The 20,137-nt window shown below is 44.5% G+C and overlaps 1 long non-coding RNA gene across 1 annotated transcript in view; it reads right to left on the reverse strand.

Moving 5' to 3' along the window:
* Positions 1-6,537: 6,537 nt before the first annotated feature.
* Positions 6,538-20,137, reverse strand: part of LOC138295592 (uncharacterized) — a 92,460-nt gene continuing 78,860 nt past the window's right edge. The window contains exon 3 of the long non-coding RNA XR_011203636.1: positions 6,538-6,844. This is a non-coding gene — a long non-coding RNA (uncharacterized lncRNA). The remainder of the gene's footprint in view (positions 6,845-20,137) is intronic.

Genomic DNA, 20,137 nt, shown 5'->3' on the forward strand with positions numbered 1-20,137 from the left:
ACACAGCATACCTCATTACAGACAGAAAACGGAGTATCAAGATGTCACATAGGCTGTAAAAGCCATGCATGAGTGTGACCTCACATTCGTTTGACCGCACACAGATGTAAAATCCAACTTGGGGCAAGATTTATTGAAAAGCCAAAATTGGCAGCGTTGCGCAGCGTCGGGCAGCGTCTCTTTAGAAACGTAGGGATGCACCGTATTTAAATGAATACGGCGCATCCCTGTGATACCCCCTGCGCTGGCACTAAATTTAGCTGCCAACGCAGGCATCCTTGCACCATTGTACAAGGATGTCTGTGTTGAGGGGTGAGATTGTTTATGTGCGGGAAGGTGTCCCTTCCTGCACATTAACAATCACTAATGGCACTTCGGCACAATGCAGCACACACAGAAGTGCCAACGCGTCATGTTCAAATGACTGTTTATGTGCAGGAAGGGACACCTTCCCACACATAAACAATCATTTCTGGCAGAATGCAACATGCATAGAAAAAGCAAAAAATGAGGAGGAATAAAAGTATTCTTCCTCGTTGCGCCCTGCTAAAGCCAACCCCGGGGGGTGGCATTAAATTTTGGCACTGCATCAGGTTTACGAAATTTCATAAATCTGGGGCAGCATCAAAATGCAATTAGTGTTGCTGTGGCACCCCCTTTATCACCCATTGCGTGCTACTTCCACGCACAGCGCGGCGTGGGAAGGAGCCGTATTTACAAAGTGGCGTTAAGCCAAAAAAAGTGGCTTAACGCCACCTTGTAAATATGGCGCAGTGCTTAGCAACACAAGAGCGTCACAAAAAGTGACGCTCCTGTGGCGCTAGAGGCCTATAAATACGGCTGTTGATGTTTCATAAACAAGAGTGTGGAAAAACTTTTAGAAGAAATAATGTGCCTCGTTTGCAGTGCATGAATGCTTTCTTTTCACCTTCAGTGCGCTGCAGTGGGAGTCCTGTAGTAAGAAGGTGTTCCAACGCACCTAATGGTCAATAGTTGACAATGAGGCTGTAATACTTAGCTAGCCTGATCCATTTAGCCTCGATACCAGTGTGGAAAAAATGTATTTATAACTTGTAGATCCCAGCATTCCTATGAGGGGTATCTTGGTGCTTAAAGTGCAAAAGCGAATTTGGGTGCACCTTCACACTAAAGTGCTAAATTATCCTTAGTGAGATGCAAAACACACTTACGAGCGGAAATCACATTTACGGGGCACCAAACATTTAGGAAGAAAGCACGAGCACATTCAAAATCCAAAAAACATAAATGTGGTTGTAAGATGTCAGATTGGGTTTACATAGAGCGCATCAATATGCATCGCACTGACTGACAACAGAGGTGCAAACCCATGACAAGTGTAAGATCAACATTAGTGTGGGAAAATTTTAGATGCACAGATCACATAAATCACTTTTAGATGCAATATCACCATTGTTGGAAAGTGAGCAGCTTTCCTGTATCTCCTTTAGAAGCAAGATCACACTTAGGTACAAAATCAACCTTGTTGCATCGTCAGCAGAAATGTGGAAGCACTTTCAGGAGCAGAAATAACATTTAGGTGCCAAATCACTGTTGGTGCATTATCAATAGTATGGTGGAAACTGTTACAGGCACACGTTTCTCTTTTTTTGCGGCGCATGTGTACTTCTTTTATCATCCATCCACAGCAATGAGTGTCTCACGTTAAACCGGTGAAGAAACACATCTAAAAGCCAATGGCTATTACTGAAGAGGGCTGACTCGAATCACCCCTCTGATTACGAGTTTGACACTGGCATGTTGTAATCGTGCTAATCCTAAAAGTACATAATTTTCAAATAACCCCCGAAAATTGCCACTAGATGGCGCAAAGTGTATTGTCATTGTAGTGTTAAGCGCACGATAAAAGAAAATCTCTCCGAACTCAATAATAACACAGAGAGTAATTGCTAGAAGGCATAGATTTTATTCTCTCAATGGACAAAAATAATATAAATAATAATATTGTCTATACAAAATAGAAATCCTCAGAAGGAAGAAACATTACTCCAGTTTTAATAACTGATAAAGTAGTTCATAAATTATATAGTAGAAATAACAGAATGCTATATACTACAACTCAAAATTCTCGTCCACTCCAAGACCCAACTAGTATTTTGGGTTTATCAATATGGGAATTTGCTCGGTATGGGGAAACTTTACACTTTCGCAAATCCGGGGTTAGGAAATGGTTGGTGAGCATTTTGGTTGGCTCCAACTGGAGAAACTGGTAAATACAGCCTTATGTTTGTGGGTATAAACCTATGTTTTGCAAATAGTTTCCCATACTGGAAACACACAAAGTTTCACTTCTGGTAAGGGCACGAAAGAATAAGTGAGTTCTGTTCAATTGAAACCTGTAGATTTGTTCATCTGTTACAGTTCCACATTCAAAAATATTTATGCATTTCAGTACTCAAGGAAATATGCAATTCTTTGAAAATCCTGAATAAGTTATAGATTTGATCCAAATGTCAGAATGACATTTCCAACGTTTGTAAATTAAGGCCTAAATAAGCGTTGAGGTTCATACATCTGTGATCTTATTTGTACAAACATGTGCACACCTAACATTATGAAAATGTATGGTATACCCCACGTGTTATTTTCTCTATTGATGCAATAACGAGAAATATAATTCGCTGTTTTATTGGGTGTATTATGGCTCCTTTGCCGTCAAGGTAAAATGTTCTTAATCTCGTACGACAGAATGATGCTAGGCCAGGCTTCCTACGTGTTTTTTTTTTGCATGGAGCCATTTGGCCTTGCAAGTGAAACTAAAGTAGCTAAAAACGCAGTTGCCTCTATGTTCCATGTCCTCGTCCTAACAAATACTTGTGAGATGAATCCTAAATCTATGACAGGAAACATAAATTGTGCTGAAAATGCAAGCCCCGCCCACTATTCCACTGGGTGCCACACCATGTCTGGCATTCCCAGCATGCTCCTGTTTCGACTGACACAAGGATGTTGGGAGTGTAGAGGTCTCTGCCAGGCTTGGGCCTCTCCCTTTTGACCACTGTATACTTTCTCTGTCTGGCTTGGGGGATCCTGGCGTCCATTGTGGGAGTGGCAGACATGAGGAGCATTTGACCTGGTCCCCAGCTATGGGCATATGGTTGGCTTTCATTTCGACCCAGGAATTGAATAAGCCTCTCGAGACAACCAATGTAACCTCCTATGAAGAAGAATAATGTGTGCATATTTATCAGTTCGATTTATCAACCTGGACGCAGCAGAGTGACCTTAGAAGGCCATTAATGTCTTTATGAAAAACAAGACAAGAGTCAGAGCATGCAGAGTAGGCTAAACTCTCTTTTAGGGAGTGGTATATTTAACCATCTGAAGACAAAGGGGCAGATTTAAGAGCCCCTAGTGCCTCCGTGTGCCACATTAGCATATTTCTTTTACGCTAGTGTGGCCCAACAAGGCCAAAATTGCACGCCATATTTACAAAGTGGCATAATGCCACTTTGTAACCCTATGGGGTACATTATGCCTGCGCCAGGCATAATATATGCAAAGGGGGCGTTAAGGGGCAGAAAAAATGGCACAAAGAAATCTCAGAGCAGGCGTTAAAAGGAGGCAGACCATTGTTTACAATGGGCCTCAATGGGCTTTGCAGGATTAGCATCAATGTTTTAATGCTAATCCTGCAAAGTTTTGATCTAGGGTCAAAAGTTCTGACACTAGTTCCCTAACTATCGCCACGGCGCACACATGGAGGCATGAGGGTGGCGCTAAGAGGCGCAAGAAAGGTGGTGCTTCACTGGGTGCAGTGCCACTTTCCTTAAATCTGGCCCAAAGTTGGTAATTGGGGGACTGTGTAAAAGCACCAATATTTTTATCCATGTTGCCAGTCAAGTTCAGAACCTAATGAAAGACGTAATGGCCTCCTCCTGATCTGCTCTGTCCTTCTGCACTCCACTGTCTCTCCCTTCTCCTCTTAAGTCTCCCCTCTGCGGCTGTTCCACTGTTGTCCACTCGTTGCTCCCTATCCTCATCTCAGTTCCTCTCTCTTTCTACTTTTCCATGCTTCCACCCTCCCCTCCTGTACTCCTCCTCTATTCTCCCACCTCCTCCACACTCCTGCCACCTCAGTACTTTTCCTCAACGCAGGAAGCCCCTTCCTTGATACCCTTTGCTACCTCTGAACCCTGCTCTGCTCTCCATCTGCTATCAAGTCTCCACTCCGCTCTTCTTGCACTCTGATCCTCTTTGCTGTCCCGTCTTCCCACTCTTCACACTCCCTGCCTGCCTCTCCTCTCCTGGCTTCTCCCCCCTTGCCTCTTTCCTGCTCTGCCCTCCTGTCCCTGTTTTCTTTAGGGTCATTCCTCTACCCTTGCTCTGTGCTTGCCTTCCTCTACTTCCCACTTTCCATTTAGCCATCTTTACATCATCCTCTTCTGTCTTACTCATATTTCCTTCTTTGAAACTTCTGTTTTTGATGGACTTAAAATGCTTGAAGCATTCACCTCAACTGCAGCTTGCATGGCAGTAGACGCTTTCATCCTCGCTCACAAAGACTGGACCACTTTAGTTTCCTGAGAGATTTCCTGTTCTAGCCCCTCTTCATGCCTCTGATTCCTCTCATCTTGTGAGTAGCAATACGGCTTCAGGATTAGGCTGATTTTGCTGTTCTTTAATGAGAATGAATTGAGGGATTGGCACCGTCAGAAAGTCAAATGTATTTCTGGGATGACTACTCTCTCGCCTACTTTACAATTGAATCGTTCAAAGATTGCCCCACACTTTCTGCTAGGCCTTCAGAGATAAGCCGATAAGGGCAGTTCACATGTACGTCATCGATAGGCTAATGTCTCATATCTCCTGTCATTGAAAGAGAAGCAGATAGTGTGTTGTTTCACTAACACAACATTTCCAGCAAGCAAATGAGAAGAGGTTACCATAAAGATTGACAGTAGCTAAGCAGTCGTTCAGGAGACGTTTCTGCATCTTAGTACACTACGGAACTGCGTACTTCTGGTTTTCCGGTTGGAAGAAAACGAGAATTCTCTCATGCCATTAGAGACATTTTCTTCCTTGACAATCTAGCTCTGGTCAGCATTTGGGTAAGGCTCTGATGGTGGCGCCATTGCTGCCTGCCATCCTCCGCAGCGCGCTTTGTGTGCTGCTGCCGTTGCGGGAAACAAGTATTGTGGTGTCTTAAGCCCTGCAGGGGGAGGGGAGGGGGGAGGACAGGACGACATCAGTACAGATAAACTGGTGGCAACGCAAGGCGCTCTCTATTACCATTTCTCCTCACAAGGGCGAGCGTAAGTGTGGGGCCCAGTACGGGAAGTCCGTGGAATTCCTGCTGGGAGTAAAGCTCATGACTTGGATGGATGTATACCACATATAGGGGCATATTTAAGACCCCCTAGCGCCTGCTTGCACCACATTAGCGTAATTTTTTTACACGAATGTGGCCCAACGAGGCTAAAATCGCTGCACTGTATTTATAAAGTGACGCAATGCACGGATTGTGCCACTTTGTAAACCTTTGTGCCACATTATGCCTGCGCTAGGCATAATGTAAGCAAGGGCGGCGTTCCCCCGTTAAAGGGGGGGGGCAAAAAAATGGCACAAAGAAATCTAAGAGATTTATATGCGTCATTTTTATCAGCATTTTTAATTCCTGCTCAGAGCAGGTGTTAAAATGAGGCTCCCATTGTTTTCAGTGGGCCTCTGGGTGCTTTGCAGGATTAGAGTCAACATTTTTTACGCTAATCCTGCAAAGCACCAAACTAGCGTAAAATATTTTGAAAGCTAGTGCCCTAACTGCCGCCATGGTGCACCATATGTTAAATATGGTGCACACATTGTGGCGTGAGGAGGGCGCAAGGGAAGCGGTTCTGCCCCATAGATTTGCTTTGTTTTAATATGGACATAGAACTGTCAAAGATGATTTGCAATTGTGTTTGTATGTGGCTTGTTTGTGGCAAAGCTCTCTATATTCGTGGTCACTTTCTTCATTTAGGCGGTCATTCTAATCTTGGCGGGCGACCGCCAGAAGGCCGCCTGCCCGCCCGCCCAGCGGGAAACCCCCTTCCACGGGGATGCCGGCTCCGAATGGAGCCGGCGGAGTGGAAAGGGTGCGACGGGTGCAGTTGCACCCGTCGCGATTTTCAGTGTCTGCTATGCAGACACTGAAAATCTTTGTGGGGCCCTGTTAGGGGGCCCCTGCAGTGCCCATGCCATTGGCATGGGCACTGCAGGGGCCCCCAGGGGCCCCACGACACCCGTTCCCGCCAGCCAGGTTCTGGCGGTCAAAACCGCCAGAACCAGGCTGGCGGGAAGGGGGTCGGAATCCCCATGGCGGCGCTGCCTGCAGCGCCGCCATGGAGGATTCTTCAGGCCAGGGAAAACCGCCGGGAAACCGCCGGTTTCCCTTTTCTGACCGCGGCTTTACCGCCGCGGTCAGAATTGGCCTGGATGCACCGCCAGCCTGTTGGCGGTGCATCCGCGGTCCCCAGCCCTGGCGGTCTATGACCGCCAGGGTCGGAATGACCCCCTTAGTGTTCGTTCAATGTTATGCCAACATATTCATGCACAACTAAAGGCTGAAGTGTTAAATACTGGCGTGATGAGAGACAAACATGACATAGTTCTTTCATTGTTCCTATACTTATACACAAGTTCTAAGATAAAGTGCAAGGATCTTGAGAGATTAAAGTGCAAAGATCTTGAGAGATTTTGAAAAGTGTGTGTTGAAGACATCCTTTGTGTTATCCACCAGAGCAGCAGTTTCTGCATGCATTCCTTTCTCTAAACCCAATTTGTTTAGATATTTGGACCACTTCTTGAATTTCTGTATTCGGAACGCCTGCAAAAAAAGTGTAAACATATCACATTAGCTCAGAGAGTATTCCCATTTATAGCCATTTACCAGTAAAATAACAGAGAGAATAACTAAGAGTTGCTTTAAGAAAGATACAACAGTTAAATTCTTAGGTCAGTCAGTGAGATGGCCGCTGTAGTGTCAATGCACCCTGGAGCAACGTGAGATCTTACATGCAAAACTAACGCAGAAGGTTTACCCTCAGGATAAGGACAACATGGCTACGAATAGCATCTGGGAGATAATTTCCCAAAATGGTTATTGTATGGAGTCTTCTGCTGAATAGCAGGACGTAGTTATCACCTGAGATTCATGGAGACTCCTATGCAGACCTTTCTGTTGGACCCAATGACATCTCCAAACAAGTGCAGACCACTGGTGTCCACTTGACTCAGAACAAGTTATTGTGTATTTAATTCGTTCCTGATAAGTGTTCTCGGCAAGGTCACACATACGGATCACAATGACTCTCGAAACATACAAGGAAAAGCACTGTTTAAACCCTGGGTGATATCCTAGCATCTCAGAAGCAAAATTAATGTTGAGTTGTGGGCAAAGTCCTCGGGAAAGGCCAGGAGGTATTCTGACCCTCTGGACATTGTCCACTCCTTAAGAGGAACAGGACAAGTGACAGAGGAAAGGGCAGCCCACTACGAGGCCAGAGAAGGAAGAAGCCCACTCATAGGAGCTCTCCACCAGGGGTCTGCAGGAGAATGTGTGTGTGGTGGATCCTTGCTGATACAGAACTGAATTCTGTCCTGCTCCTTTGCAAGAGTATTGGGGCCAGATGTGTCAATATTTGGAATAGCGATTACCTAATGGCGATTTTTTGCGAATCACAATTAGGTAATCACTACTTGAATGTATGAAACTCCAGTGGTTTCATTAGCGTTTCCCAATGGCTTGCAAATCGACCTACCTCATTAATATTCATAAGGTAGATCGCAAGTTGCGACCCATTAGGAAACGCTAAGGACCACATGTACAAAACTCAGGTTTTGCGACTCACAAATTGCGAGTCAGAGCGACTCGCAATTTGTGAGTCGCAAAACCTGATGTACAACAGTGTCAATGACACTGTTTGCTATTCCCAATGGGGGTCGCAAATGACTTACCTCATGAATATTCACGGGGTAGGTTGCAATTTGTGACCCCACTGGGAATGGCCACCCTCGCAGGGATGGTGGCCTGCTGGAGACAGCAGACCACCATGTCTTTGACTGCTTTTAAATAAAGCATTTTTTTTAAAATGCAGCCCGTTTTCCTGAAAGGAAAACGAGATGCATTTCAAAATCAAAAATGAAAAGTTTTATTTTTATTTTCTCAGAACAGACAGTGGTCCGTGGGACCACTCCCTGCTCTGAAAAAATATTTTCACTACCATTCACAAAGGTGTGAATGGGTTAGCACCAGTTTGAAACTGGTGCTAACTGCGATTGTTTTGTGACTGCATTCGCGGTCACAAAACAATCATACATACCATCTGGATTCGGTATTAGGAAGGGACGCCCTTGTCACGCCCCTTCCTAATACCGAATCGCAAAACCCAAACAGTTTGGGCTTTGTACATCCCAAATAGCAATTCTCAAGTCGCAAATGGGCCTATTCGCCGTTTACGACTTGAAAAATGCTTTGTACATCTGGCCCAATATTCATAGGGATGGTGGCCTGCTGAGCTCAGCAGACCAACATGTCTGTGATTGCTTTTAAATAAAGCTATCTTTTTTTTTAAATGCAACCCGTTTTCTTTAAAGCAAACGGGATGCATTTAAAAAAGAAGAAATAAATAAAAAAAAATTTTTTTTTAAGAGTAAGCAGTGGTCCGTGAGACCACTGCCTGCCCTTAAAAAAATGGTTTCGCGCGCATTCTCCGTTTGCGAATGGGTTACCACCTACTTCAAGTATGTGGTAAAATGCGAATGTTTTGCAACTGCATTTAGGTCACAAAACATTCCTACATACCGCTACGATTCAGTATTAGGAAGGGTCTCCCTCGACACGCCCCTTCCTAATACTGAATTGGTATATAGTCACAGTTCCAAATTGCGATTAGGTAACAAGTTACTGAATCACAAATTGGAATTCATACATACCAAAATGCATATTTGCTGTCACAAACGCTTTGATCGGACTGTTTGCAACCGCAAAAATGCATGATACATCTGACTCCTGGTCCTGTCTCTATAATCTTTAACACAAAGGGGCATATTTATTAAAAGTTCATGCAGCGTAGGGCAGCAAGCGAAGATGCTTTGCTGTGTTGTGTGACTAGGAGACAGCTGAAGAGCGCCGTATCTCAATAGGTGTAAGGGAGCCTGCGTTAGAGGTAGGATTGTTTTTGTCCAGGAAAGTATACTTTCCTGGACAAAAGTAATCTTAAGAAGCATATCCCTCTTTATATGTGTGCTGCAGAATGCAATATGCATGGAAAGAAGTAATACAGAGGAAAAATGAAGATTGCGCTCCGTTCTATACCTCTCTTGATTATGCACACCACTAGACGTAAACCCCCAGGTTTACTGCCTCTAGTAGATATGGATTTGCGTCAAAATACATGGGTGGATGTATAGGAACACCTTTGCTCCAACCATGTTACTCCTACATGACGCAACGTAACACAACACAGCACAAGGCAATGCCTTGGTTTAGGATATTTCTCCTTGTTACACCTCTGTCCGGTAGGAGCACCATTTTAGCGCAAACCCAGGTTTATAATTCTTTGTAAATATTGGTTTGTATCTGAGTCTGTGTCAAAATACATGGGTGAATCCATGGGAACACCATGCTCCACTCACATAACCCATATCTAATGTAAAGTATATTTGCTCTGCCTTGCGTTACTTTGTATTTACTAAACCATACAAAGCCACACAAATTGACATTGCCTGGCTTAGTAAACGCTAAAAGGCATTTTGCATCAGGGCTGCGACACAAAAGTGATGCAGCCCTTCCACATAACCAGTAGATCTGGGCCATAATGCCTATTTGCCTGGTTTAAAGACGCAATGCCAAGGTGAAAAAACACAGTTCTCAGGCTAGAGTATCTTTGCATCCACATCTCACAGGGATAAATGTGCTCGGGAGGGTGAGGATTTTAAGTTATTAGTATGGAGGAGCACTGGAAGGGAGGGAATGTGTATACACCATACCATTCATCCTGGCTTTTTGAAGACTTCATTTTGGAAAGAGCACATGGATGCCCTCTACTGGGGAGGGGGCAAAGAGTGATCACATTTTGTAAGTTCGCGCTGTTTTTGCTTCAACAAATTACACAAATGCGGCGCTAAAAAAGTATAAATATGGGCCTATGTTTCAGGGCACTGGAAATCTACCTTGACCAGCAGGGAGATGAGGCTGAAGATATTCCATAGAAATATCCTAGTGCAGTTTAGCAGTGGTGCACTAGCAGATAACCTCTCACAATCGACCAATGGACAAATTATCTAAGCCATCAATTAACTAACTAGAAAGGGTGCCTGACTCGCTAAACAAGAGGGTGTTCATGAAGGCAAACTTAGGTCCCCAACGTGGGATATGATAAAGACTGCTGAAAATTGATTTTTAATTATGGAGCAGGCAATGTAACGATATTTAAAAAGTGTAACTTGAATGCATGCGTGGAATTAATTATATAGGATGTAAAGTGTATGTGAGGCATTTATAGTACAGTTTATGATTATAAGTGATTTTATGTATTCTGAGCTTTGAAGGAACAGTACAAATAGAAGTAAATTAAATGGCTAAAATCATCCAATTGATATTTTGTTGGTCGGATTTGAAGTTAACATATTTTAATCTATCTCTATTGAGTTTTTACAGTGGGAACTTACCAACGGCTTGAAATGCTGCAATCGACCGATTGTAACTAGCAAGTGTAACTATTACTCGGCTCTGTCTAGCACAAGGCTGAGGGAAAAGAGTGACTCACCTGGATTTATAACAGTGACTATGAGGTTCTACAGTGACATCCTCTTAGAAGCCAGCTGCAGTGAGCATCGTTGAGTAGTTAGATTAGTATAAATATAGAATCGAGCATCATTTCACAAAGCCTTAGCTAAGCAACTGCCTATTTTGAATGCACAGGATGACCCGTCTAAGATCCAGATTTTAGAAGCACTAGCGCCACATTAGCATAATTTTTTTGATGCTAATGTGGCTTCAAAAATCGCTGCGCCATATTTAAAAGTGGTGCAATGCATGCATTGCACTACTTTGTAATCCTTTGCGCCACATTATGAATGCGCCATGCATAATGCATGCAAAGGGGGCGTTCCCCCATTAGGGGGACTGCAAAAATGGCGCAGTGGAATCTAAGCAATTTTACTGCATAATTTTTTGCAGCTACTTTTAACGCCTGCTCAGAACAGGCGTTGAAAGGGGGCACACCATTGGTTACAAAGGGCCCTATGTACTGTTCAGGGTTAGCACCAGAATTTTGGTGCTAACCCTGAACAGTACATCAAAAGCGTCAACATTTTTGACACTATTGACCCCTACCTTGTGGCAGGGTGCACCATATTTTAAATATGGCGCACTCATGGTGGCAGTAGGGGGGCACTAGGGGGTGCAAGAAAAGAGGTGCTGCACTGGGTGCAGCGTCTCTTTTCTTATATCTGCCCCTAAGTGTTTTGGCAGCCATTTTAGTGCCTCTGTGAATGGTAAAGGAGAGCAAACTGCCTTCCTAAAAGAGGGCTTATCTTCCACAGCTATGAGCTATGACCATTGAAATAGCGTTTCACATCCAACATTCCTTAATGCTTGCCCTCTTTCGCTGACGAGTCTTGTCCTAGCAAACTCAAGCTGTTCAGTGGCACACAGCACTACATAAAGCAGCTATGTAATAGGCTCCACGTGGTGGAGCTTAATGTCCTGGAACATGGGAACTTTCAGAAAGCAGACCTCATGCACTAGACAGAATTATAGAATCTATGAACCCAGTTTGTGAAGATAAACATCTTCTCCCGCAGGTCTGCTTCCTCACATGGGTAAATATTTAAGACTTCCTGAAGTTCACAAAACTTTACAGAAGTACTCCTGGAAACATGTGACAGTGCATATTTCAGGTGTTTCTGATTTAATGTGTGAGGAGGGCATATGTCTCATCTCATCTGGCTCCATCTATAGTCTCCAGGCTCAACCTATTTGTTAGACCTGGCAGCTCTTGGTGTGGTTTCCCTGTACTTTTGTTGCTTCTGACATCCTGTATTTGGATTTTGTGCTGTAATTCGTTTTTTGATGGTTTTGATACTCTGGGCACTTTACCACTGCTAACCAGCGCTAAAGTGCAAGTGTTCTCTATCTAAATTATATTGGTAATTAGTTTTCCATGACTGGCATATTTGATTTACTAGTAAATCCCTAGTAAAGTGCGCTAGAGGTGCCCAGGGCGTGTAAATCAAATTCTACTAGTGGACCTGCAGCACTGATTGTGTCACCCACATGAGTAGCCCTGTAAACATGTCTCACGGCTGCCACTGCAGTGCCTGTGTGTGCAGTTTTGTACTGCCAGTTCGACCTGGCAAGGATACCCAGTTGCCAGGCCCAAACCTTTCCTTTTATTACATGTAAGTCACCGTGAGGTAGGCCCTAGGTAGCCATAAGGGCAGGGTGCAGTGTATTTAAAAGGTAGGACTTGTACTGGTGTATTTTACATGTCCTGATAGTGAAATACTACCAAATTCGATATTCACTATTGCAAGGCCCATCTCTCCCATAGATTAACATTGGGATTGCCTTTAAATATCCTTTAAATGCATTTTCCCATTGGGAGGAGATAGAAATATGGAGTTTAGGGTCTCGGAAATCACAATTTAACAACACATCTTTTGGTAAAGTTGATTTTTAGATTGTCTGTTTGAAAATGCCACTTTTAGAAAGTGGGCATTTTCTTGCTTAACCTTTCTGTGCCTCTGCTTGGCTGATGAATAAACATCTGGGTCAGACTGACAGTTGGTCTGTTTGTGAATTCACTCTAGACAGTGACACAAAAGGAGCTGAGGTGTGACCTGCATATCCTGATGAGTGGGAGGGAAGAGCTGACATCTGCTCTTGAAATGCCTGTGCCTGCCCTCACACAATACATTCTCCAACCCCCTAGAGTGTGTCCGGGGCCAGGGCAAGGGAGAGGTAGGGTCTTGTGCATTAGAAAGATTTTCCTTTGAAGTTTGCCTACTTCAAAGGCAGAAATGAGTATAAGTATTGGACTGCTGACCCCACAACTTCAGATTACTTCTGGATCAAGAAGAACCTCTGCCAAGGAGAAGAGCTTGGTGATTGAGGAGGACCTGCCACTCTGCCTGTTGCTTTGCTGTACTGGCCTGCTGCTGCTGCGTCATCCTTAAGAGGGAAAGGACTAGACTTTTTTTCTAAAATCCTGCTTGTGAAGTTTCTCCAAGGGCTTGGGCTGAGCTTGCCTCCTGTTAAAAAGTGTCAGGGACATCAAAGACTTCACCTGGGTACTCCTACTGAGGACCCTGACTTGCCAAGTGGTGCCAATCCAGTTTTTGGGCCCTAGCGAGTGAAAGCTGGATTGAAACCAAGACAAAGCAGGCACACTGACTCTGGATGACTCTAGATCCGGCATCGCTGCACGACTCTGCCCTGCAGCCTGCTACTCGAAGCCATGGTCCCCGCTGGAGTGCGACAACCCCAACTGATGCTGCAGGCCCGACGCTGCTGCAACCTTGTTAATTTCTGCAACACTGTGAGTCGCCGATGTCTGTGACACTCAAATCTGCCACGGCGCCAGTAGCCCCGTGGCGTGACTGTGACCCTGAGATGTTGCCCTACCGCGTCTTGACCTGCCGGATTCATCGACCCTGCCGGATCATAAGGAACTGACGCCTCACCCTGACGCCGCTTCACCTTCCCTGTTCTGCAGTAAGGAGCCGACGCTGCACCGGATCCGGCGACTCCTAACCTCCCTGACTCTGTGCCCCTGGTTTGTTTTCCTCATTATCAAAGGTACTGTACTGGGGGTCCGCGGGACTCCGTGACCGGCGCTGCCCTTCCTGGGAGTGGTGTTGGATTGTTGTGAAGAGTCCGTCAAAGACGCTGTGATAGCCCCAGTTTGAGCTATTGTGTTTCTAAGTGTTTGTATTGGCATTTCATCTTTTAAAATTCACATCTCTGCTTGTGTATGTTGGATTTATGTTGTTGTGGTCTTGTTTGCTCTAGATAAATATTGGATAACCTGGTGTGGAGTCCTTTTGTGGTGTTTACATTGTGTTATTGTGTGGTTTTGTACAAATACTTTACACATTGCCTCTGAGATAAGCCTTACTGCTTGTGCCAAGCTACCATGGGGGTGAGCACGGGTTATCTGAGTTGTGTATGTCCCTCACCCTGACTAGGGTGAGGGTCCCTACTTGGACAGGGTGTAAACTGACTGCCAACTAGAGACCCCATTTCTAACATTGGTGATCAGCGGTGAGGATAGGACTTGTATCTGTACTTGACATACAGTGATTGGTGTACACCACTGTTTTATTGCAGACCATTAAACACAACCACATACAGTTTTTTCTCTTGGAATTTAGCTTTTTACTTTTTGGATTTCCCTTGCCTTCTGAAACTCTGCACCATTGTTGAGCCTTACTCACAATCATGCCTCAGTCTGGTGAGCCATCAATTGGAGCTGCAGAAGTAGTGTTTGAGGAGGAGAGGCTGGAAGCCTATTCAGTGCCTTGGCTCTAAAAGTTCTGCAAAGAGTTCAAATGTCCTATTAAAAACTTCACTAAAAAGGTGGAGCTGCAAAAGGCGCTGAGGGCCTGACTGGCAGAAAAGGAGGCTGATGGGCCCACAGGGGAGAAGAATGTTGCTGTGGAGGTGGAGGTGCAGAGCATCCATGATGGTTTGGTGGATAACCAAGGCCTGGCTGGAGGGAGGGCCTCCAGGGCGGGCAGCAGTGTTTCTTCCAAAGTCCTGACCCAGGAGGAACTAGAGGACAGGCAGGATAACAGGAGGTATCAACTGGAAATGGAGGGAAAGGACTGGACTTTTTTTCTGAAATCCTGCTTGTGAAGTTTCTCCAAGGGCTTGGACTGAACATGCCTTCTGTTAAGAAGTCTCAGGGACATCAAAGACTTCACCAGTCAGCACCTGGGTACTTCTGCTGAGAAACCTGACATGCCAAGTGGTGCCAATCCAGTTCCGGGGCCCTTGGGAGTGAAAGCTGACTTGAAACGAAGATAAAACAGGCACACCGACTCCAGACGACTCCAGAACCGGCGTAGCCGTATGACTTCCCACTGATGCTTACAACTCAAAGCCGTGGCCCCGCTGGAGTGCGACGACCCCGACCGATGCCACAGGCCTGACACCCCCGCAGTCTCAATGATGTCACACAACATTGTGAGTCCTGAGTACCATGTCACTGACGTTCATGACACCCGACTCCGCTGCGGCACCTGTAGCCCCGTCGAGTGACCGCGACCCCGAGAAGTCGCCCCACCGCATCTTGACCTGCCGGATTCATCGACCCCAGTGGATCGTAAGAAACTGATGCCTCACCCGACGCCACTCCACCTTGCAGGAGGGTTTGGGAATCTCCTCCAGGGGCAAACAAATTAGAAGATTTGAAAGACCGCGTTAAATGATATTTTCAGGATATTTTCTGCCTCATGCAAATGTTTAGATCAAAATAGAAATATTTAGTGCAAACAGTGATTTTAAATTCAGCTCAAAGGCACTGGCATAATTATGTCAGAGAGAGAGGAAGAAGGAACAAGATGAACTGAAGACAGAAAGAGACAGTGACCAAAAAATAAGTAGGAGAAGGGTAGGGATGTGGAAAGAAGTATGCTGAAAAGTTCGAGTGGGACAAAGAGGGGTAAAATGAAAAACGCAATGGAGGACATAGAAAGGGGGAGACTTTAAGAGCTCTTTGAATCCTACAAAAGATTGCCAATGTTACTAGCCCATTGTGTTTATAAATGCACCATTTTGCACTTTTTAAATTTCTTATCCTTTTGGATATTGGCAGTACCCTTTCTCTTTTGTTTGGACAAACTGTATTATCTTCTCTTGAAGGTTGGTAAGTTTCTCTTTTGGTGCAACATCTACCAGGATCCAGATAATATATAGTACACTTGATGAAATATTCTCCTAACACTGCCAATGCATCAATCATACATTGATCCGATAAGACTTGTAATCAGACTCAGGATAGGTGTGATTTCAATTTCAGAAGATAGTCCTTATTTGTGTTTCAGGTTAGCTTGAAATATAACCGACTATTGGTCAAATATTTTGTTAGAACCCACAGCGCATGCGATTTAGATAAATTAATTTCAATAACTGGCACCATTGAAGCTTAATGTGTGACTTAATTGCAGACCAGAACTTAACACTCTCTGCCTTTCTAAAAAAGGTTGATGAATTTAAAGGTAAATAAAGACTTTTCTCCAACATGTGCATAGACCTATCTGCTTGACAATCACTTAACGTTTTTATTAACCTGAATGTATTTTCCCCGCCAGAAAACAATTAATGAAAAGGCGACTTCTGAAAAATACTTTGAGTGTTTACTTGCATGATTTTTATGACTTCGTTTCAGAAAGAAAACTAGACATTTTGGGAAGAATTTCCGTGGGTGGTCAATTTTCATTATAGGATAACCAAAAATGTATCTAATCAAGGATAAAAAGATTAAAACAGCTGTTTGGTATGATGTATATTTGCGGAATATATATCCTTAATGTGCAACTGTTGCGTAGCTGATATTTTTCTTTTACTGGCTCTTACTATCTATATTAAAGATCACCTTGACGACAGAAACATTTCAAACTAAATAAGATTTAAGCTAAATCTTCCTGGATGCCTGTCCCATATTAGAAATTCTCTTTCAGGGTAAGACGGTCTGTCAAGTTAGTGAAGGCGCGGACAGAAAAATGATCCAATTTATGCCAGAATATTCGGATCTGGTAAACACTGAATGATGTTCTAATTTTGACAATAAAGAGAAATGCCATTCCTAAAGCACAAACAAACTCAAAAATGTGATTTTAACAATGAAAGCTGACTACTTAAAAATGTTAATCACAAGTGCAAGCAACCTCTCATGAGTGAATCCTGTACTCCAACTTTAGAGGCATCCCTAAGTACATTTTCCAGAAAAAATCACAGAAACCTTCAGAGGTCCTTCTTCATCAACACTCAATAGCGATGCAGAAAATTTCAAGTTGCACCTCCTCTTCTGAAAATAACAAATACTGTTTCAACCGTTTCTAAATAACCTTTCATCAATTAAACCATCCCCGTATCTCAATGATCGAATACCAAGCTATCCAACTATAACTGATACTCCGGAGACCTGCCTTCTGACACCAAAAATAATCATACACCGCTTTCACAAGGCATCATCCCTCAGCAGATCAAAGTTGCCTAAGTCTTGCCACTGCAAAGCAACCCAACCTTGACCTAGAAAATCTGCAAAATCTAAGACTTGTTTCTAAGCTACCCTTGCTAAGAAATATGAACAAGAAATTAGTAAACATAAAATTGCAACATGAACAATTTCCTATGCAGCTATTAATCTCGCTTCAGGCCTAATTGTGGCACAAAACAAGTAACAGATGATGCACTGTGGATCTCTGACAACAGTGATGCCTGTCTCCTGTACCTACATCACCTTCTTGAACTTCAACATTTCGGGTCATGAAATGCTTCTCTGCACTCCTTCCAACTGAAGGAGAATGTGAGGCTCTGCAATAAATAGGCTCTCTTATTTCGTAAAAAAATAGATCACAGTTTGTGCAATAGGATTTCCCTTGATCTAAGATTGAGCTGGAATGTAGAGTCCCCCAAGGTTCAGCATTTCCCCCTGTTTTCTTCCATATGTATGTAGAACCATTGGAAGTATGGTGCTAAGGAGAGAATAAAGTGACCATGCAAAATATGCAAGTGACACATATCTACCCCTTATCAACTGTGTTTCAAAATACACAGAGAGGCAGAAAATCTTCCTTTCTAATGTGGAGACTTGATGTTGGAATTCTCTGTGAAATAAAACCAATAAAAAGAGAGGTCCTAGTCCTCCTTTCTTTTCCAGATCTATAATTTTAGTTAGTTTATTGGAATAATACACCTTGAAAAAGGTGATGCAATCCTAAAGGGTTATTCCAAAACCTTTCTGATCTCATCTAAAGGAGTATGCCACATAGCTACTGGTTTTTTAAAGGGGTAACCCTCTCTGTGTGACTTGCAGCTCATCCACTTCTCTCGCTCTCTCTCTCTCTCTCTCTCTCTATCTCTATCTGTCTCTTTTTCTTTCTCTCTCTCCTTAAAAATAAATTTGGCCTTTTGCCTAAGAGCTAATTCTGAATATATATATTCACTCAAAAAATTAACCTGTTAGAGTTATTTCAAGTAACTACTCGTGCACTATGGTAACTATAACTCGCGCCCCTGCCATGCACATTTTTTTATGAACAGTTTTACAGCAAATGTTACAGTGATATTATCAATGATGTTGTGAGTGCAGTAATATATGGGGTAATTAGCAGTGCGCGAACAAGGGTGCTAGTTATTGTTAGCTTAGGGCCCAAGTTAAAGTTACTTGACATAATTCTAACTATAACATGAATTTCTATTGATTGTATTTTTAAAATGTGAGTCTAACTATAATGTCCCTGTAACCTTTATAATATAAAGTAATTTTAATTACTATACATTAATCGAACCACCCCTGCACATGACCTTTGGTCAGGCCCTGCAGCCAAAATACCCCCCCCCCCATAACCACTAAACACCTGCGCCATGCACACACAGCGGAGGATGTCTGAAAGTCCTGGCATGTGGCCAGGCCCTACAGCCAACACCCCTATAACCACATTAATTCTGCGCAACACACGGCCTTTGGCTGTGTGCGGCAGGGATTGCCCACAGGGATTGCCCACAGGGCCTGGCCACTGGCCAGGGCCTGCAGTCAACCCCCTTTAAGATCCAAACCACGCACAGCCAAAGGGGTTCGGTGTTTAAAGGGGGCTACAAAAAATATATATGTGGGGGGTGCATGGGGCCCCTCAGGCACCGGGGACCACCACCTCCCCAGGGCTACATAATAAAAAAAGTAGGGGCTGCAAGTAGACGCCCTCTGGGTGCTGGGGACAACCACCTACCTCGAACAACATAAAAAAAAATATATGGGGGCACCCAAACCCCCTTGGCCCCGGGCACCATCACCTCCCTGGGGCTACATAATAAAAAATCATAGGGGGGGCAACACAGTCCCCTCCAGTCCATGGGGGCTGCACAAACCCCTCAGGGCCCCAGGGACCACCACCTGCCTGGGGCTTGATACTAAAAGAATTAAAGTAGGCCACGCACAACCCCCCATGGGACCTGGGTCCATCCCGGGACAATATTTTAAAAAATATGTGGGGAGGGCACAGACCTCCCACTGGGCCCGGGGGACATTTTAAAAATATGTGTCTGTGGCCACGTGGACTCCCAAACCCCAGGGACAACCACCTCTCAGAGCTATTTGAAAAATATTTATAGGGGGGCGCAAGACTCCCTGGGCCCTTGTGACCAATACCTCCCCGGGGCCAAATACTTTTTTCAAAGGGGAGGGGCCCACATGCCAATTTAAGCCTCAGGAACCCCCATCCAGCCATATATTCATGGGTTCTCAGGGTACCGATTAAACCCTACCCGGGGACCGCAGAGCCTCAAGGCCCTCGCAGTCCCACCGGCTCCTGTCTCTTGAGGGAGCTGGCATTGCTCCCGCATGCAGGGATTTACTTTAAATAGCAGCTCCCTGTATGCAAACGCAATGTTTTCATCCATTTCCCTGCCCATATGTTAGCAGGCAGGGAAAAGATGAAAACTCTGCTTTCAGCAAGTGGGAGCAGCTTGATAGCTCCCACTTGCTGGAAGCAGAGTGTTTTTTCTCTTGCTTAGTGGGAGCTGTCAGCTCCCGCCAAGCAAAAGCAAATAGCTACCTCCTGAGGGTGGGCACCTTGGGAGGTAGCAGGAGCTGGCCCGGGAGGGGCACATAGCCCCCTCCTTAAATAGTATTTGTCCTAGGGAGGTGGCGGGGGCCACAAGGCCCCCCCAGCATACATTACAACTCATTGCCCTGGGGAGGTGGTGGTCCCCTGGACGTGGAAGAGGGCTGTGTGGGCCTTCACGCATACATGACAATTGATTGCCCCACGGAGGTGATGGGGCCGGGGTGTGTTGCGCCAGCCCCCTGCATACATGACTATTGATTGCCCCAAGAAGATGTCAGTCCTGAAATTACTGAAAGAATATTAATTTTACCTATGCAATAAG

Source organism: Pleurodeles waltl, chromosome 1_2, assembly GCF_031143425.1.
Source record: "Pleurodeles waltl isolate 20211129_DDA chromosome 1_2, aPleWal1.hap1.20221129, whole genome shotgun sequence".
NCBI lineage: Eukaryota > Metazoa > Chordata > Amphibia > Caudata > Salamandridae > Pleurodeles > Pleurodeles waltl.